Source organism: Engraulis encrasicolus, chromosome 14 (assembly GCF_034702125.1).
Source record: "Engraulis encrasicolus isolate BLACKSEA-1 chromosome 14, IST_EnEncr_1.0, whole genome shotgun sequence".
Classification (NCBI taxonomy): domain Eukaryota; kingdom Metazoa; phylum Chordata; class Actinopteri; order Clupeiformes; family Engraulidae; genus Engraulis; species Engraulis encrasicolus.
This window is the reverse complement of record NC_085870.1, coordinates 23,978,727-24,000,850: the sequence shown is the minus strand read 5'-3', so window position 1 is coordinate 24,000,850 and position 22,124 is coordinate 23,978,727. Positions and strand designations below refer to the sequence as shown.

Sequence of the window (22,124 nt, the reverse complement as noted above, 5' to 3'; positions counted from 1 at the left end):
ACAAATATGGTCTGTACTCACGAAACGAAGCATTTGGAAGTTTGGAAATAGTCCAGGAGTTTATTATTATCAACACAAGCCGAATAGCTTCTCTGCTGCTAAAGCTGCGCCAACGTTACTTCCGTCATCTAAGACAAGCATGTAAGAGTCCTAAACGAAGCTCATAATATGCACAATGAAAAGTGAATTCAGCATCAGTATTGATAACGAAAATCCTTGTCTGATTGATAGTAGGTAAGATTTGAAATATCTTTTAAGTATTGCCTTGAAAATATAAGCCTTAATCACAATTCAATGAAAACTTTTTTAACACTCTCGTCTGGAAGTTTGTTGAAGACTTTTACGGGCTTGTCTCATATGACGGAAGTAACGTTGGCACAGCTTTAGCAGCAGAGAAGCTATTCAGCTTGTGTTAATAATACTAAACTCCTGGACTATTTCCAAACTTCCAAATGCTTCGTTTCGTGAGTACAGACCATATTTGTGCTACTGCAGAAGTTTGGTGTAATGACATGTTATTTTTGTGGGGAAAGTTTGGAGACGGTGCCCAGTATCCATATGCGCTTGAGTCAAGCTAACCGGAATAAACATCGAATAACACGGCAACTCTGTTGATGTAAGTCTGCGGCAGAAAACACTTCGGGTGTAAAGGTGGATGGGTGTCACGGTTCAAATGGCATTAGGGCGATTCTACTCCGAACCATCGCTTTAAGGTAACTTTACAATTACAGTGTATGGAGGATGACACGAGCTACGCAGAGCATATGAAATACATAGCGCAAGAGATGAGGAAAGCTGCACCCAACATACAGCAGATCAAAGTGCGAATGAGGAGGACACTTTTGCAGCGGACGGCGGACATGACCAAAGCAACAGAGCACGTCATGGAACAATTTCCATTCCTTGGAAATCCTATTCTAGTGAGTAAATGTAGTATGGGACAAAATAAATCTTAGCCAGATGCATACTGTGTTATTTACTATTTATGTCTTCTGTTACAGTTGCGCCATGAAATGATGCTCAGGCATGGGATCGATGTCACCAACCTTACAACGGAGTTGGAGGGAGTGGCGCCAGGCCCGTTTCTAGGATTTTGGGGGCCCTAGACAAAGGGGTTGTCGGGGCCCTAGGCTATTTTTTTTCTCCGGGGGGTGGGGGGATGGGGGGGGGTTAGGGGCACCTGATGGGGCAGTCACGGCACAAGAATTTCTGTTTCGGATGGGCCAGACCATTTTTGGATGGCACTTCAGTCATTGTCACATAGCCTACCATTACAACATACAGTAATGTCACAGAATCCATGGAAACCTAGGAACAAACAAGTCACCTTACAGACAGTGTTGTGGCTAGGGCAACACATGCATGAAGGGCAATGAATGCATAAAAAGCAAGCATATATGTGTACACCAGCATTTTCTGTGAGGAAATGCAATCTAATTATTATGGTAACTAGTCCCTACAGTTCATTTTATGAAACTTTATGAAGAAAGACCTCGGCAAATAAAGCCCATTCCATTCAGTAGGCTCATTTCTCATGAAGTAGGCCATAGGCTAAGTTTAATTAAATGTTAAGTTGTTTAACCTCTCACATGAAAGTAGGCCCAATCAGGTTTTTTTTACCCTACCACGACAATCATGATCATTGCACAAATGGTCTAATCTTTCCAATCACTTTTAAAATCTAACCGAGGGTGCTCCATTTGTGCAAAACGAAATATTGACTCATAAAACAATAGGCCTACAGTCCAGAAACTCAAGGCTGAGAAACGAATGAGCAGGCACAGTGGGGGTTTGGGGGGATGTGATATTGGTAAGCAAGAAACCCAATGGGGGTCTCCTCGACGAGATTTTTTTCGTAGCCTATCGCATCCATCACGCACTTGAAAATACAATCCAAATGTTGACTAATATCGCAGCAAACACGAATAGGCTACTGTAGCGACCAAGGATAACTGAACAAGTTAACAACCACCTGCGTTACTCCGTGGTTGATAACGTGTCAATTATAGGGGACCAATATCCTGGTGCCCTTACCTTGAGTTGTCTTGACCGCAGAATGTAGTCTATCCCAGAATGTATCCCAACCTCTGACTGTAATCCACGCGTTTCCACAATCATGGTTCCAAATTCCAAGGTGTAATCCATAGTAATAGCAAGAAAGGATATTGTGCTACAATTTAGCTATCCCACAACGCACTTGTGTGACTGGTGTTATCCGATAGGCATTACATTGTTCATTCGTTTCATCTTGCGTTTGTCCACATCCAAAACAGTTCCGTGTCGGGAAAATGCACGTTACTGAACAATCGACGCTTGCCCAGTGCTTGTTACAGCACGTGGATTAATGCTTCACAGACGTTTTTGAAAACACAATACACTGTAAAGTGTAGGCTAAATGAAGCACCTTGCTGTCTGTGCTATGTCAACTGGCCTGGGACAGTTTGGTGGTTTGGCAGTACAGAGAGTAATGTGTCGTCTTCAAAATTAACTTGTATTATAAAAGCAACTGTCTTGAGCCAAAAATGTAGAGCGTATACTGTAGGCTGAACTGGCGTCTGCGCAACACCCAGTGAGAGATTATGTCGCTTGATTTCCAGTTTGTATTTGCGCTGGATTTTGACGCTTGGACCAATTGGAAGGGGGGCCCCCTCCAGCTGGGGGTACTTTGACTGACTAAATTGTCGTTGCGCTGTTTGGCAATTGACATTTTCACGTTGTCGCTGATGCAAACCTATTGGGAGGGGGGCCCCCTCGAGCAGGGGGTATTAGAGAGGCGCTGTTGCTTCCCTCGCAGCAGCGCCCTTCATACAGATGACAGTGCCTTATTGTAAAGCTATTTAAAATCGTCATTGCTGTTGGGTACATAACCTGTCGTCCTTGGGGGCCCCACCTACTCGGGGGCCCTAGGCAACTGCCTACATTGCGTACCTTAACGCAACGGGCCTGAGTGGCGCACAACATCATCAAAGCCATGAGGGAGAAAAAAGACCCGAAACCAGTTTCACGGACCCTGCTGGATGACTCCGATGAGGCTGGGATGAAGAGTGAGTTCTCTTTATCAAACCTGACAACTCAACTCAAAGAATGTCATTGTTGTTGCAATGACCTTGAATATGCCTAAATGACTGTTCATTTCTTTTGTCATAACAGACGCTGCCCTGCTACTGCTGCCAAGCTTGTTCAGAGAGGACAGTAATTTCATTTACTGTATAGAGGTATGTACATATTTGCATGGCACAAATTTTACACACATTTCCCTCGAAGCAATGCTTAAGCCTGGCTTTAACAGTTCATATGTTGACCTTGTGCTATTGTCCTTGAATGTTTTGAAAAAGGCAGCATTTTGATTTCATTCACAAAATATCAAGCGTTTTTTGGAATCCTCTTTGTATAAAATAGCATTAACCCAGTTCCAATTCTTCTGATGTTGTCTAGATGTTCATGACATTTCATGAAAATTATTTTTATTGTGTTTTGGAAAAGACTCCTGCAATTACAAGTCCTGATATTCTGATATTCTTTTGTCCCACTCAGGAACCAGTCAGCCCGAACCCAACCATCGTTTTCCACGGGTCCCTGAATGCCCTGAAAGCAGAGAACATCAGCATCCATCTGGATGGAAAAACCATTGTCAAAGCAAAATTGTCCATCCCAGAATCAATTGAATGTCTGTTCTGTGTTTATTTTCTTTTCAACGTTTCATACCCCACGCCAATAGTTAACACCCTTACCTTTATCGAAAAATTCTTGCTAAAATTGCCCAACAATACAAAGATTCCCCTCCCTGTCCTCAAAATGCATAACCAATTAATGTCCTACAATTAGATTACTTAGAAACATGTTTTTTTTTAAATTGTCTTTTATTCAAAGGTGTGTGTGTTATGTCACTAGGATTAGATTTATTTGTTACACCAGCGCTGTGCAGCCTTGCTATGTTATTCCCAGCGCCCTTGTGTGTGTGTGTGTGTGTGTGTGTGTGTGTGTGTGTGTGTGTGTGTGTTTTGATGACTTTGCTGCCACTCTTGGAACTTATCTTATCTATAAAACCCCAAAAAACAGAAAAGTAAACATTGTACATTGTACGTTTTTGATGGATGAATGAATTAATGTAAAAAAGAGAGAGAGAGAGAGAGAACAGGACAGCACTCTAAGTTTTGTGTTTTATTGCCCTCTTTTTTCATATGTTGTTGAGCGTGTTACACCCCTTTTTTGAATGAATTAATGTACCTTAAATAAACGGATATTGTCTTTGAATGCTTGTGTCCTTCACTTCTTAGCATTGTTCATACAAGGAGAAATGTTTAAAGACTGTTCTTATCTTTGATATAAGTCTTCACAACGTTTGACAAAAAAAATATTATGGATTTAATAATAATAATAATAATAATAATAATAATAGTAATAATAGTTCTATAAAGAACCTCTGTATGGTTCCATGTAGCACCATTGGGTCTGGCTTCAAAGAACCCTATAGGGTTCTTTTCATGAACCCTTCAAAAGGGTTCTATATAGAACCTTTCAGGGGTGCCATATATGAAGCATGTGATAGAACCTTTTTTGGTTCTATATAGAACCATTTTTTCTAAGAGTGTAGGCCTACATGGGGTAACGACAAGCGATTTCGCCTCACGATAGTGCAATCGCAGGGTCGCAAGAAAATCAAAACGGTTTGAAATTCTGGTCGTGGCTCGTGCGTAAATCGCAGAGTTAAAGCAGTGCTACGACCCGATTTGACACTTCACATGCACAAATGAATAGGGCCGTGTGATTCGCTGTTGAGCGCAACCTCATCTCCACCTCAGGTGCGCATGTTCCCTCCTCTGCAGACCGGGGAAACATGCCTGTCGTGTCGTACGGTGGAAGCATTTCGATCGCATCCGACTGTCGGCTCGTGTAGTGTGAGGACGTGAGTCGTGAACTGTGAACTTTTAAAGAGTGAAATTCCATCGTGCAGTGTGAGCAGAAGCTTAAGACCCACGAGTGAAAATATCGCACAGTGTATGCCCAGCTTTACTGAAACGTATAATTTCAATTCTTTGCATGGCCAGCGCATGTAAAGAAATGGACAAGAAAGCCGACTTGACTTGACTGAGAAGACAACACTGGGCATTCACCACCTGAACCTGTAAAATGAACTGTGACCCACCACCATGCGTGCCCCACAGATATTAGGCCTACGTTGGCTACATAAGAGATCTTCAACTTATTCAGATATCTGATATTCGAACTCTTGATAATCAGACTCAACCTTTCTCATCAGTGGGTTCAGATCCTGGTGTTGTAGATGTTGTAGGAGTTGTTGGTGGTACAGGTGGTGAATCTGGATAAGGCAAGGTAAACAGTGTTGGGCAAGTTACTCAAAAACGGCAATGCATTATTGATTACATGTCACTGTCTCAGAGTAATCCCTTACATTACATTATTAATATATTTAAAATGTAAGCCATTACACTAAGTTTAAATTACTTTGGTTTGGCCAAAATAACTAAATATGGATCTCATGAGTCATGACTCTTTCACCTCCAATCCAAGAGGCGTTTTTTGCAGCATGCAGACTAAGAAGCAGGACTAGCTTCTTTCTGACCCCCCAGACTGAACACCATTAAACTCCAGGTTACAGTAAAATGTATTGTAACTTGAGTACTGGCATTGTAACTAGTAGATACTAGCCAGGTCGCACTCTCCTAGTGACAAAACACCTTTGGCGTTGTTTTTAGTCAGGCAATTAAGAGCAATGTAAATATCGTTTCGATTTGAAAGTCGATGATGATCAAGGTAAGTAGATACAGCTTTCCCCCCAGTAATGCCTTACATTACTATGTTATAGCAAGAAAGTAATGCACTACAGTAAGTAATTACTTTAAAGTGTTACTTCCAAAACACAGAAGATTAATATAGGCCCATCTCAGTGAAGGACTTATATCACAATAAAGACAACATTATTAGCATATCAGGGCACAACAGAAATAATTTGTTATCCACCCACATAAACATCATTGTGTGTGTGTGTGTGTGTGTGTGTGTGTGTGTGTGTGTGTGTGTATGTATGCGTTTGTGTGTGTTCAATTTACATCAAATTGCCAGAATGTTCATGTTCATTGAATCAAACACACAGGCAAAGGTGGTGTCCAAAGTATTAAAAGTGTTTTTCTATCAAGTCCTACCTGTTATTCGAACTGTAATGTCTCTGTAGTACGGTAGGCTCTCACATCTGTACGGTCCCTCATCTCCTTTAGTGAGGCGTGATATGAAAAGGGAGAGATTTCCTGGAGAGTCTTCAACAAATAACCGGACCCTGTCTCTGTAGTCTTCATGTATACGTGCCAGTTCGTAAATCACTGTATCTGAAGCTCCTGGATTTTTCACCCACCTCAAGACTCTGCTGTGCGTCTGGCCATGCACACAGGAGCATGGCAGGAGAACATCTTCACCAGAGTATTTGGAGACTTCAAATCTGGTGTCATCATGCAATTGACATCCTTTGGAGTCATACAATTATTATTTCTCGTGAATTTACATTGCCGCTTAACATACAGTAGGCTATTTGTATGAAGTAGAGGTGATTCTTTCATTGGCTGGACATAATGACATCATCATAGTTTAGAAGGCTATACTGTATTTACACTGGGAACAGAACACAGCTGCTACATTTGGACAACTGACTTATAACAATTTACAATCGTGCAATTTACATCCTTTGGAATAATACAATTATTACTTCTCGTAAATTTACATTGGCGCTTAGCATACAGTATTTGTGTAAAATAGAGGTGATTCTAAACTGGCTGGACATAATGACATCATAGTATATAGGCCTACTTTGTACGAGAATGTATTTACTCTGTATATTGGGGACATAGAACGAAACTGTTGCATTTGGAAAACAGACTTATTCTGAGATGGTATGCGTAGGTAGCAGTAAGATTTTAGAAATAGTTCTGTCTTTTATGTTGTATGTTTTTCCTTCTGGCTGCTACCCTCTTTCATTCAATAAATTAACCCCTTAGCGCAGAGCCTCTGTTATAACCTTGTTGTCACCAGAATTGTAATGACTAAGTCTTCATCTGTTACGTAAGGCTCTCTGCAATGTCATAGCAACGTTGTTATGATGCAGTTGAGTCTACAATATGATAATTTAGCATTGTGATAACTTTTGTTATTTACCTGCTGAGATTCTGATGAACCAGTAAAAGAAAATCCAAATCATTGTCGTGAACTTTGCTTGTAGCTGTCACTTTGCTGTTTCTTTCTCGTTCTTTCTCTCTTTAACACACCATAGCAAGAGTTGTCACAGTGGCTCAGTAGCCTATATATGCACACACACGCTACTTCCTTCCTCCTTATTCAGAGACTTGCTCCTCTGATCGAGTCACAAAAACAGTAGTGCACGTTATGCATTTAGCAATACACTTTAGAAATGATAGGACTGCCAGACCAGTATAAAGTCTGTTTGCAGGGAGCATGGATATTGTCAAGAATCAGCTATTTGCCTGTTATACACTGTCATACATTTGCCTAAACTTCATTGAGACCTAATGGAGAAAATGATATTGCCATATTATTACAACGTAGCGTCTTTGATGGATGGGCCCGCTGGCGGGCCTGTTCATTCTTCGATGAAAAGACTCAACTACATTATAACAACATTGCCAGGTTCATGGGTGCCCCTAGGGGGCGGGGAGATGTTACAAATTCTAAGGGCCCAAGCACTGACAAGGGCCCTTAAGAGGGACCAAAAGCACTAACGGGGGCCCTTAAGGGGCCCAAAATTCGAATCTTTCATAGGGCCCAAAATTTCTGGTGGCGCCCCTGGCCAGGTTACTCAGAGAGCCTTAAGTAACAGATTAAGACTTGGTCTTTACAATTTCGGTGACAACTAGGCTATAGCAGAGGCTCTCAAAGTAATCCCTAACATTACAATATTACTATATTTAAAATGTAAGTCATTAAGTTTAAATTACTTTGGTTACGCCAAAATAACTAAATATGGATCTCATGACTCTTTCACCTCCCATCCAGGAGGTGTTTTTGCAGCAAGCAGGACTAGCATGTTTCTGACCCCTCACACTGAACGCCATTAAAATCTAGGTAACAGTAAAATGCATTGTAACCCAGCCAAACTACATCTGTATGCTGATGATACCATTTTATACACCGTTGGTACCTCAGTGCAAGATGCTTTGGCCTCTTTACAAACTTCCTTCATATCTATTCAAAATGCATTACTGCAATTGAAATTAGCACTAAATAAAAATAAAACGAAGTATATGATTTTCACACGCTCAAGATCTTGTCCTGATGGTAACTTAGCAACACTTGATGGTACCTTCCTGGAGCGGGTTAGTTCTTATAAATATCTTGGTATTTGGCTAGACCAAAAGCTCACATTTGAGGTACACATAAATAATCTTTTAAAAAAGCTAAGACCTAAGGTTGTTTTTTATTTCCGTTTGAAAAAGTGTTTTTCATTTCTAGCAAGAAAAAGGCTGGTTCAAAGTACATTTCTCTCAGTGAAAGGCACACAGGTGGCTGGAAGCTCAAGCAGTCTTCAGTCTGTTCATTTAAGTTTGTTGGGTGCTCTTGGATATCGGGGATCAGTTCATGTAGAGAGAAGCGTTCATCCAGGCACTCCAAAATAAGGTGTCCAAACGGGAAGTTACATTAAAAAGCCTTTAATGGTACTGGGCTGGGGTTACATTAAAAAAGCTGACATGTTTCGACCTCACCAGGTCTTCATCAGGGCTAGGTTCACCATTGAAAAGAAAGGCCTCCCTTAAATAGTGACATCACCACATGTGACCCATTACGCACTACACACATTTGCGCACACCATAGAAAACAAAGATTAAACTAGACTGCCTGTGCAGTCGCCTTCGACTGCTTAAGGTATATCCATGGGCGACGCTATTAAGAGGCTAGGGGAAGCTTAGCTTCCCCAAAGTTGTCATAAGAAATAAATAGAAGGAAATTTGAAAATATATATTTTTTATATCCAGCGATGGAATGTCGCAGGCACACACAATGAACCAAAACGAGGGTTTCCTGCTGAATGGCCTATCCACCTTGTTAGTAGATCTAGTTTCGTTGCGGCGATGTCATGCTGCGGTCAACCAATCAGGTGTCAGTTCTACTGGCTTCAACAGAGAGCCAGGCAGCGAGGCGGTCTCGTTGCTTACGAAATGAAATCTGGAATGTTTAATATCTCGATAAAAATGACCTCTGGAATAAATTGGGATTCCACTACATTTCATTTTCAGATCATTCGGTTTTTTTTCACCAGCCATAGGTCACAATGTTGAAATTTTCCTCTTGGAGCATTCGTTATTCAAACACACTAGAGGTATCTATAAATGGATAGCCTATTTGGCGAATCTAAATGGATATTTTGCCTCTATCTTCAAGTAACAGGAATTCACAAGACAGAATAAGGTAGGAAATCCGTTTTCCCCCTGATGTGCTCGCCGAAGCACTAAGTTTACTATTTGTTGGCAATGTTGTAGTCGATGTAGTTGTCTACTTGTCTTCCGTCTAACTAGCCATCACTTCAGTTCAAAGCAAATCACCTGTGCTATCCTGTCACCAAGCTAACACCACTTTCAAAAATGCACCCCTTTCCTGAATTCATGGTGGGCTGCCCGGGTGGTTTAGTTACCATATGTAATGTGATGTGTGTAGATTCGCTTGTGTTTGTTGGGCATCTGCGTGTGAACAGTGTAGGCCTACAGTGCGAGGCAGCGAGAACAGTGTCTGGCTGCGCAAGCTACTAGTAAGCTAACATTTAGCTCCCCTAGACAAGCTACATCCAATAGAAATATTAAGCTAGCTACAGTCATCTGGAAAATGTAGTGAACTACATTACAAGCTACTTCAAATAGAAATTCAAAATTACAGCATATTTGTATTATTTGGGCTGCAAAACCGACATCTGATATGTTTGTTGGATATGATAGCCCCATATGATATTTTTGGGCAGGGTGATATGCTCAATCAGCTGGCTTCTTTGCTCTCCTGTCTCCCCCCGTGTGTGCGCATTTTGCCTCGTCATTAGTTTTGCGAGTTTTGATACCGGTCTGATGGAGGTAGAGTGACCTAGTCCTAGCGCATGAAAATGTCAGTCTGGTGTATGATTTGATTGCTCGAGACATTTTTGGGAGATGATAGTCCATGGTGTGGCAACTAGCCGTCTTCCTCTCCTGCCTTCAGTGTGTGTGCGTGTGTGTGCCTGTCGCGTTTGACAGTTCCATTGGCGCACAAGCATGAAGACCCGTAGTTGCGCATGGAAATGTTCCGTTTTATTTGTTCATCATTTTGTTTCAACATCATCTAATGTCATGATAATATATCAAAAGCCGCGGTTAGGGCCTCGCGTGGCGACTGATTCAGTGCCCCCGGACCCTGATACCACAACAGTTTCTCCGATGACGCCCCCCCTCCTCCCCTTTTTTTTTTTTTTTTTTAAAGCTTCCCCAAGAGTCTTGCTGTAGCGCCGCCTATGGGTATATCCCCGAAACGCGACACTTCCAGTCCCCAATCATTCCTACCACTCCCGTCCACCTTTTCATGAACGTTTAAGATAAATACAAAATATAAAATAAATATATTTAATATCTATACATAGATCAATGACGTGCATAGGCTTAAAACCAAATGACTATTGTGAAAATGAAGGAAAAAATGGGGCAAATGGTAACACTGTTTTAATGGTTCACTATTACAGTAGATATACCACATTAGGTACAGTGTAATAACCAGTGTAACAATATTTAATACCACGTCATACCAGTGTGACACCATGTACCAATTTTGTACTTATATCATGTAGGCTATTTGTGTGTAAGTGGTATTACATGGTATTGCATATTTGTACACTGGTATTACACTAGTATTACATGGTATTACATATTGTTACACTGGTTATTACACTGTACCTGGTATTGCCTATTTTTACACTGGTATTACACAAGTATTACATGGTATTAAATATTGTTACACTGGTTATTACACTGTAGGCCTACCTGATATGGTAGATTCACTGAAATGGTGAACCATTAAATTAAGGAGTTACCGGGCAAATCAATCCACCCAGTCAGAAGTTATGGGCCAAATAAAAATTCCACCATTTTGAAAGTGTTGACCTCCAAACTCGAATCAGTTCATGAACCTACCCTGCAGCATTCACACACCAAATCTGGGACAAATCCATCCACCCGGTCAGAAGTAATGGGCCAAACAAAAATTCGGCCATCTTGAAATTGTTCACCTCCAAACTCGAATCAGTTCATGAACCTACCCTAGAACATTCACACACCAAATCTGGGACAAATCCATCCACCTGGTCAGAAGTGATGGACCAAACAAAAATTCGGCCATCTTGAATTCGGCCATCTTGAAAGTGTTAACCTCCAAACTGTAATCAGTTCATGAACCCACCCTAGAGCATTCACACACCAAATCTGGAACAAATCCATCCACCCGGTCAGAAGTAATGGGCCAAACAAAAATTCGGCCATCTTGAATTCGGCCATCTTGAAATTGTTGACCTCCAAACTCGAATCAATTCATGAACCTACCCTAGAACATTCACACACCAAATCTGGGACAAATCCATCCACCCGGTCAGAAGTTATGGACCAAACAAAAATTCGGCCATCTTGAATTCGGCCATCTTGAAAGTGTTAACCTCCAAACTCTAATCAGTTCATGAACCCACCCTAGAGCAGTGTTTCCCAACCTTTTTTGTCTTGCGTACCCCCTAAGCCTTTTTGTCATGTCATAAGTACCCCCTCACTCATGCTTCTGTATCTCTTCCTCTATCCTAGTGTGTTCCATACATTCGTTATCATTACATTACACTTTCCCCACGTACCCCCTGTAGTGTGCTCGCGTACCCCTAGTGGTACATGTACCCCTGGTTGGGAAACACTGCCCTAGAGCATTCACACACCAAATCTGGGACAAATCCATCCACCCGGTCAGAAGTAATGGGCCAAACAAAAATTCGGCCATCTTGAATTCGGCCATCTTGAAATTGTTGACCTCCAAACTCGAATCAGTTCATGAACCTGCCCTAGAGCATTCACACACCAAATCTGGGACAAATCCATCCACCCGGTCAGAAGTTATGGACCAAACAAAAATTCGGCCATCTTGAATTCGGCCATCTTGAAAGTGTTAACCTCCAAACTGTAATCAGTTCATGAACCCACCCTAGAGCATTCACACATTAAATCTGGGACAAATCCATCCACCTGGTCAGAAGTAATGGGCCAAACAAAAATTCTGCCATCTTGAATTCGGCCATCTTGAAATTGTTGACCTCCAAACTCGAATCAGTTCATGAACCTACCCTAGAGCATTCACACACCAAATCTGGGACAAATCCAAACATCCATTCAAAAGTAATGGGCCAAACAAAAATTCGGCCATCTTGAATTCGGCCATCTTGAAATTGTTGACCTCCAAACTCGAATCAGTTCATGAACCTGCCCTAGAGCATTCACACACCAAATCTGGGACAAATCCAAACATCCGTTCAAAAGTTATCGCGTTAACACGAAAGACCTTACGCGGCGGCGGTGGACGCGGCGGCGGACGCAAAACCATTACATCCCCGACGCTCCGCGTTTCGGGGATATAATTAATTAGGGTGCATTCAGGTAAATTGGGCCACTTTTTGGCACATTTAGAAAGACTGATGCCATCTGAGGAAGAAGATCAATAAATTACCCAAAGTTTAGTTTGATTGCATGAAGTGACTCATAATCTTCCATTTGATGGCAAAAAAAACAATGTGATTAATGTAAAAATTATACATTTTTACAAGTTTTAGTGACAGGTGTGTCATCCTGGAAGGTAAAATGGGCCACCTATTCCGGTAAAATGGGTCACCTATTCATTCCAATGGCAAAATTAAGAATTCCACAAAAGAAAAACAAAATTAGTAATGATTTTAATATTTTTCCATGTTTATTTTTGTTTTCAACACATCTGTTCCCAAATATGAATGGAAGAAAATATGAATGAGAATTCCCATAGAAAAAACGTCCCAGTTTACCTGAAAGGGGCGGTCCATTTTACCTTAACAAGTTCAGCTAAAATGGGCAGATGCTTTTTTGGGTCATTTTTAGGTATTTAAACATCACAATGTTGCCACGACTATGTTTTTTTAGAATAAAGGCACACATTCAATATATATATATATATATATATATATATATATATATATATATATATATATTTATATATATATATAGTGTTTATCACATCTGAAAACAGATATCATCCTTATTTTATCTAAACGATTTCTTATTTTGGCAAGACTGAAAATTTACTTTCTTCTGTCACTCTCCATACAAGGGTTCCCCCTGCCCATCAAAAAAGTATTATACTACTCAAATGACTTTAAACAGATTGAGTAGTAATGTTGCAACAATTTCAGTACATTTGTGGTGATTGGTCTGTAGAATTAAAAGAAATGAGACACCCAATGCTTATCCGGACCAATTTACCTGATGGCCCAATTTACCTGAACGTACCCTACTTTTGTAACGTGTTACTCCCAACACAGAAGATTAATATAGGCCTATCTTAGCGAAAAACTCCTATATCACAATAAATACAGCATTATTAGCATATGAATGCACAAAATAAATAATTTATCCTATTTTTTGACAGCCCACATCAACATCATTGTGTGTGTGTGTGTGTGTTTGTGTGTGTGTGTGTGTGTGTGTGTGTGTGTGTGTGTGTGTGTGTGTGTGTGTGTGTAGCCATAGCTCAATATTTCCCATTATTGGTAGTCGTCATATTTAAGGAAGTGTTGTTTGTACCCTTAAAACTGCTCTTATTTTGAGACCTGCATTGGATTCTAACTTAGCATCATTGTATCTGTAACATTTATGTCCATATAGGCTACTAAAGAAAGAACAGTTAGACTAAAGCTTGCTGGTGACCTTTTACCGTTCCACCATAGAGAGCCTGTTGACCTACGCAGTGTCAGTGTGGCACTCAAGCTGCACTGAGGCTGACAGGAAGAGACTGCAGAGGGTGACCAAAACAGCGCAAGAAATCATAGGCTGCCCTCTGCCTCCCATACCCACCATCTATAACTCCCGCTGCGTAAGTAGAGCCAGGAGTATCATTAAAGATCCCTCACATCCTGGCTTCCATCTCTTCACACTGTTGCCCTCTGGCAGGCGCTCCAAGGCATTACCAGCCAGAACCAATAGAATGAAGAACAGCTTTTTCCCCAAAGCTGTTACAACAATGAACTCACACTTACTGGACAATGTTCATCTATAAAGGACCTTGTAGGGAAGCTCAAATCTCAGTATACTTTGTATAATGACAATAAAGGCTTTCTATTCTATTCTATTCTATTCTATTCTATTCTATATGTACATATTATGAATTGTGTGTGTGTGTGTGTGTGTGTGTGTGTGTGTGTGTGTGTGTGTGTGTGTGTGTGTGTGTGTGTGTGTGTGTGTGTGTGTGCGTGCGTGTGTGTGTATGTGTGTGTGTGTGTGTGTGTGTGTGTGTGCATGTGCGTGTGTGCGTATGTGATTAACTTGCATTCTCATTCCAAAGAAACTCAACCCAACAGTTCTACTTAACTGTGCACACACACACACACACACACACACACACACACACACACACACACACACACACACACACACACACACACTTCATCCTTCCCCTTGGTGACGTTTTACTCACTGCATTGGCTATGCCCTAGTAGGCTACCATCTCCTACAGTATTGCATTGTATGAAACAAGTGCTGAGGAAGTTAAAGAGTGACACATCGTACTGTGTAGCTCAAGTACGTAGCTGTGCTCCTGCACAATAGTGACACACCCTGGCATTTAAACATGTCTGGCCTGTGTCTTCTTTTCACAAACAGTCTTGAGGTCACATTCTGGATCATATGTTCTGCGCTAGAAACAACTAAAAAAAAGAAAGGTATAAGAACCCGGAGAAAGAAGAGAAGAAGGAGGAGGGCAACGTTCTAGGGAACCCTCAGGTGAGCCCTCCACTTGCCCCTCCCACTAGTGGGCATTTGAGTCTTTACTTGATAGTGAAGTGAAAGTCCAGCTCACAATAGCCTTGGTCTCATTGCAGGGCCAGCCCCGGGCTGGCCCGGACAAAAGGGGGCTGACGGTGATCTCATCAAAAGGGGGCTAGGTGCTAAAGATGGCCGCCGGGCCAGGTTGTGGGGCTAAGGGCCGCTTTCCCTGGCCCGTCGAATTCGATGGGCCATCCGGGGCCATCAAGCACCGCCGAGGCTCGGAGGCGGGGTCAACCTCTGTGTAATAATGTGGCTGCATGGGGGACTTATCGCTAAATTCTGGGCAAATTATGGTTAAGCATTAGTTTGGGGTGTTTGGCTTTCTTATGGCATAATTTCATAAGATGCAACCTTGGCACTTCTGTTTGTGTTTTTAAAGTTATTTAGCCAACATAACTTTTTTGTTGTTATCAGGGCATCATGGGCACCACTACACTTAAACTTGGGATGTCATAGCTAAGTCATGTCGGCTTTTTTCTGCTTTTAGCCGCCAACTCTTGTGCCATTATCGTGATTTGGCATGCTTTCCACTGGACACCAATAAAAAGTGTCTCACAAATACTCACACATGACATTTATGTCGGCTTATTTAGCTTTTGCGCTATTATCGCCGAAGGTCTGGTAGGCTATATCGCACGTTTCCTTTCACATGGTAACTTATTCAATTACCTGCACATTCATGTCTCGCTATGTCCGGGGCTCATGCTTCTGTGCGCGATTGGGGGGATTAACTGGGCATGTTCGCACGTCTCCTTCTGTTCACTCTCAGTTGTCGAGCTGCTCGTATTTTCATGCGTCTTTGTCTTCTTAACATGCGCTGCGTCCCATACAGCTTCTGAATCGACAACTTTGCCATGTAATAAAACTGTTCTTGAAAGGCAAGCCATTTTCTTTGCAGTTCTTGTCGTCTTTGTCCGTAGGCTACGAGCCAAACGGCGACCTGCTCCAGCAGAGTTTGCTCAATTTTCTTCTCCTTCTTTGTCGTTGTTCTGTTGTTGTCCTTCTGTGATTTGGGGCGAAAGTGGGCTGTGCCCGACTGACGTTTCACAAACAAGGCGTGTACCTGAATGTGCCTGGGGTCGGCTATGAGTCCGATCAGGCAAAAAATGGCCCGGGGCCGGCAGCTCCGAGCCGGCCACTCTCCTGAGCCCCGGGCGGCCCCGGGCCGCTGAAGCGCGGCTAATGAGACCAAGGCTATTGTCATTGTGACACAGCACTCCACAGCACACAAGTGATCACTGCACACAACAAAATTGCAATTATGCCTCATCCGTGCAAGGGGGCAGCCCTCAATGGCGCCCCAAAGGGAGCAGTGCGGCAGGACAGTACTATGCTCAGGGTACCTAAGTCATGGAGGAGGATGGGGGAGAGCACTGGTTAATTACTCCGCCCACCAACCTGGCGGGTCGGGAGTTGAACAGGCAACCTTTGGGCTACAAGTCTGACGCCCTAACCGCTTACCCATGACTGCCCATTGGGAGGGATAGTGGAAAACATCGATCCTAGCGGTTACGTTCCAAACACCAGGGCAATCCCATTGAAACTCCCATAGACAAGTTTTTTTTTTAAATCCCACAAAGATATGACGATGAACTTGCACACCAGACACGTTTCAGCTTACACAATAGGATGAACTACTACCTGTGAAAATCTTGATTAATTAATTACATGGAGGAAACACGTCACACATGCGAGTCAGTGTACTTCTGTATTAGCTTTTTTAAGAATATTAAAATCAGTTCAGATCAGTTAAAAAAAACGTTTTACCACCTGAATCAATAAAACGGGCCAGCATGCATATTATAACAGCCACTACTACTACTTCGTCGTCAGGGCCGAGGTGTAAATTTTTAAAGAAAAAAAACATTCAATTTATGCAAAGGCTTGGAACGTTGCCAGCAGGGCCATGACAAGGCGCCCCATATACTGTACCAGTAGATTCCAGCCAAGCCCCTCGTGGCTTGGGCCACGCCACACTATACTTTCTGTGCACCTGCTTTCACAACTGTAGTTGGTGCATTCCTAAACCCGTTCAAGTACTAAAGTAAATGTAATAGCCTACATACTACAAACATTGTAAAGAAAATAACATAGTCACAGTTTATCCTATCACATAAATATCCTATATGCCTACATGGGGCCCTGGTGACTCAGTCACATTTTTTCCTCCATTCAAAATCCCAAAGCCAGATGAGAGAATGACTTAAAGAGAATTATCTTTTTCCAAGATATTGAATAAAAACTTAAATCATCGATGACGTTGAGCCTCGCGTCACAAGGCCAGAGGCCGCAGGAAAGGGCAAGAGGAACTAGAATGGCTGACAGCCTGTGAGACATCTTGCGCAACTTCACAGGAAGTCAGCTGTGTGTGAGCCCTGGCTACCGGTACCTACCAGTGGTGGACAACTGATAACCCAAGTGAAGACACAGAGGAGGACGAAGTGCTGCGCACTACACAGTTAAAAAAAACAATAGGACATGTATATGTCCCCGGTTCTCTGAATGAGATGAGGGAGCCATCTCTATGGGAAACACTCAGTGGTTGACCAGCCAATGTGCGTCTCCCATAGAGATGGTGAACCTGAGTCCATGAAAGAGAACCCAGTGTTAATTCAACACTAAGACAGTGCCCTGGGACCAAATACACTCTAGAAGATGTTCAATTGACTTTTATTTTACTGTGTAGTGTCATTTCATGAGGAAATTCATTGTACTTCCTTATTTTCAAGTTATTTCCTTATTTATCCACATAACATAACTCATCACCATTCATCAACGTCATCATACACTACTGTATCTGTAACTTTTGTGGTTTTGCTCGATCTTACTGTTCTCTTTGTATAATTTGTAGCTGAGTTGGGATCCTCATTATTTGTGACCTTGCACAATGTAAATGGTTCTGTTAAATGCAGAGGTGAAAGTACACGAGTGCGTAGCACCGGTATAAAATTCACAGCTGGTTCGCAGTACAGGTAAGAGAAGAGGTTTGATGCTGCCCAGAAACGCACATTTGAAAAAAGTAAGATCAGCTATTTAAAAACTCCTACAACCACACTATGCCATCTAAGACAAGTGTCCTCCTATGAAGAGACACCCGAAATAGTCATGCAGCGATATAGGTCTGTAGCACACTTGTTTTTTTTGTTTTTTGTTTATGTGGGTGGAGGGTTGGGTGGTGGGTTAGCACCTGTAAGAAATGAAAACTACTTTCACCCGTTAAATGTTAAATGTAATGTCATTTCATATCATTAGACGCCAGTCTGCCATCAACAGATGAAATCCCCTCATCTAATTCCTTTTGGCATTTTACGCCTTTCTTAAATGTCAGATCACTTTTTGACTGAATGAGGAGAGGAGAAGGATGCTAAGGGGCTTCGAATGAAGAGGTAAGGCATAAATGACTGTTTTTCTGCAGTGGAATAGGTGGAGTATTTGCAGAATCCTATATACTGCATATGAATTGTTCTGTTTATTTCTATGGGTGATTTTTTTCAGGACTCCACTTCCTCCTAGTTAACCCATTGATGCTGGATGTTTCATTAAGCAACATTGACCCTGGTGCCTGGAGCTGCATGATGCAACATTCAGGCCCATGATATTTTAGATAGCCTATTTTTTTTATTAAACATGTTGGTATGTTAAAGCTGAATGAACATGTTGTAATCAAAGAGGAGGGTCTTATCTTTTAATAAAATTAACTTCCTGTTTTTATGCATTTCAGATGCTGAGATAGCCTACCCGGTATATACGTTTCTATAGGCTAACAGTAACTTTTCCCAAAAATGGCTTAGGCATTGAGCACTCATTTCTGCAGGTGCTTCAGGCATCAATGGGTTAATAAAAAGGTTTCTGAAGTGAATGCTCCTCCAGGGAGAGACTGAGATCACAAATCAAGAAAACCAATAGAACACAGACCTTTTATAATGACCTATAATATGCACATGTACACACAATTAAAAACATAAGGTAAGATAGGAATAGAGTAGAGTAGAGAAACTGTATTGATCCCCGAGGGGAAATTCAGGAAAGATGGTGGAATGTTTTATTCAGTATTAGTGTTTTAGTAGTATTATTTAAACTTTCATTTAAATACCATAGTCTTATTTCCCTAAAGGCTGCTGCAAAAAAGGAATAAAACAGTGATTCTCAGAATGGAATATAATTGCATTAATAATAATAATAATCTCTTTACTCAAATGAAAACAAGATTGAAAGCAGAAAACGGATTGTTCTAAGTTAAAAGGGGATTTTTACAATTAATATGTGAACATGTTTAAGTCTCATCAACTGTATCAAAAACATTTTAAAAGTTGTGACATTGAAAAGAATGTAGCATGCCAGTTATTTTCTAAGCAAGCCGGAAAGGTCCTATTACGTCATATTAAAGTCATACTTCCACATTCTGTGTAATATTGTGCAATGCATATATCAGACATCTTACATTAACACCAGAGGAACAAAAAATATATACACATACCTGTGTGTGTGTGTGTGTGTGTGTGTGTGTGTGTGTGTGTGTGTGTGTGTGTGTGTGTGTGTGTGTGTGTGTGTGTGTGTGTGTGTGTGTGTGTGTGTGTGTGTGTGTGTGTGTGTGTGTGTGGTAATAGTTTCCATTATTGATATTGTCAAAAGTCACACAGAGTACCAGAGAGATGTTATGATGCCAGCAGACAGTTCGGTGCACTGCAGCAAGCCTCCATTTTGTCACATCTTCGCAGGGTTTGCCTAAAACACAATTGAGATGAGGACCAGATAGTAAAATCAACATGTAAAACAAGTAAAAGTGTATGTGCAGTTGTGCACACAGAGTGTTTAACATTTGAATGCAACTTTTTTTAAAAATAATTTAAAAAATCATCCCCAGGCCACATACACTGTAGATGCACCCACCTGGTCTCCAGGGTTGGGTCTGATGGTTGAGTATGTCTGCTGTTCATTGTGGCCGTACTGAAGAGCTGCATAGGTTGGTGTAGCAGTGGCTTCACTCTGTTGATGACATTGCACCATCATATAATTATACACACAACTGTACTCATAAAGAATCATAATGTCATGCTATAAACACACATTCCCTCTTAGTCTTAGTCCCATTAGAGAGAGAGAGAGAGAGAGAGAGAGAGAGAGAGAGAGAGAGAGAGAGAGAGAGAGAGAGAGAGAGAGAGAGAGAGAGAGAGAGAGAGCGAGAGCGAGAGAGAGAGAGCAAGCATCCACCTGGTCTCCAGTGTTGGGTCTGATGGTTGAGTATGTCTGCTGTTCATTGTGGCTGTACTGAAGAGCTGGTTGGTGTAGCAGTGGCTTCACTCTGTTGATGACACATCATGGTACTAATTATACTCCAGTCCAAACTTTACTAATCATACAAATCATGATGCTATGTTATAGTAAACCTTTACAGCCACTGACAGCATATAAAGCTATTTTGACAACTTGACAAAACACAGAGTCACATAAAATGGTAGTTAACTGCTTTATCTTTGCTTACATTATGAGTGTCATGGCGTGTGCCTTGCCTGCTGTCATTCCCATTCTGTCTTCTCCGAGCTGTACAGTACAAAGCAAAATCAAAATAAAAACACAAGATGATGAAAGAGAGAGATTTTTTTACTCCTAATGGCCAAAATAAGCATTCATTAGGCCTATGTGTGTGTGTGTGTGTGTGTGTGTGTGTGTGTGTGTGTGTGTGTGTGTGTGTGTGTGTGTGTGTGTGTGTGTGTGTGTGTGTGTGTGTGTGTGTGTGTGTGTGTGTGTGTGTGTGTGTGTGCGTGCACGTATAAGTGTGTATACCTTTACATCCGAAATACAGGAAAGCTGCCCCTCCTCCCAGCAGCAGTATTGCCAGCAAAGCAGCTGGGATGATTATGAAGTATGGCACTGCCTTGCCCTCAGTATCTGCAAATGAACAGAACTCTCAGTCTGTAGCCAAGCATCACTAGCCTCTGGGTCACGTTTCTCAAAAGCATCATCGCTAACCAGTCAGCAGCTTAGTATTGCAATGTGGAATGATCTGTGACTCAGCGTTTACGCAAAGCTAAAGCACAGTGGTGAACATTCAAGGCTATAACATTGGTGACACTACTCACGGAAAGAATGGAGGACAACAGACAACGCTGAGAGGACAGTACTGGTCATTCACCACTATGAATCTGTGAATTGAACTGCGACCCTCCACCATGCGTGCCCCACAGATATTACATTGGCTACATAAGAGATCTTATTCAGAGATAATACGACTCAAAATTTGATCATCAAACTCTTGATAATCACACTCAACCTTTTTCATCAGTGGGTTCTGGTCTAGGAGTTGTAGGAGTTGGTGGTTCAGGTGGTGATTCTGTATCTGTGAGTGATGCAAGAGGAATATTTCTCTGTGAAGTGGTCTTATATCACAATAATCACGTTATTATTATCATGTAAGATTATTAGCATGTCCTAGAAATAGCACAACATAAATAATTTTGTTATCACCTATTTTGTAGGCCTAAGTGGTGTCCAAAGTATTAAAAGTGCTGTATCAAATGTCCTACCTGTTATTAGAAGTCTAATGTCTCTGTACTCTCTGTAGTGAGGTTTTTCCTCACATCTGTAGTCTCCCCCATCTCCTTTAGTGAGGCGTGATATGAAAAGGGAGAGATTTCCTGGAGAGTCTTCAATAAATAACCGGACCCTGTCTCTGTAGTCTTCATGTATACGTGTCTGTTCGTAAATCACTGTATTTGAAGCTCCTGGATTTTTTATCCATCTCAAGACTCTGCTGTGCGTCTGGCCATGCACACAGGAGCATGGCAGGAGAACATCTTCACCAGAGTATTTGGAGACTTCAATAGAGGTGCGATCAAGCAGTTCACATCCTTTGAAATAATACATTGATAATCTATTATCACTATTAATAATAACAAGAAGAAGAAGAAGAAGAAGAAGAAGAAGAAGAAGAAGAAGAAGAAGAAGAAGAAGAAGAATTCTCACAGTCTCTGTCATGTGTTAAAATAGGCCAAAGTTAACTCATCCTGACTACATAATGTTATCAAAAGTCAGCCAAAGCAGTGAAAGCATACCACT

At 41.6% G+C, this 22,124-nt stretch overlaps 1 long non-coding RNA gene across 1 annotated transcript; it reads left to right on the top strand.

The window, feature by feature from the left end:
- The first annotated feature begins 2,565 nt into the window (after window positions 1-2,565).
- LOC134463200 (uncharacterized) lies at window positions 2,566-3,974 on the top strand. Its single transcript, XR_010037672.1, has 3 exons — window positions 2,566-3,044; window positions 3,151-3,215; window positions 3,535-3,974. It is a non-coding gene; the product is annotated as an uncharacterized LOC134463200 (long non-coding RNA).
- The last annotated feature ends 18,150 nt before the right edge of the window (window positions 3,975-22,124 follow it).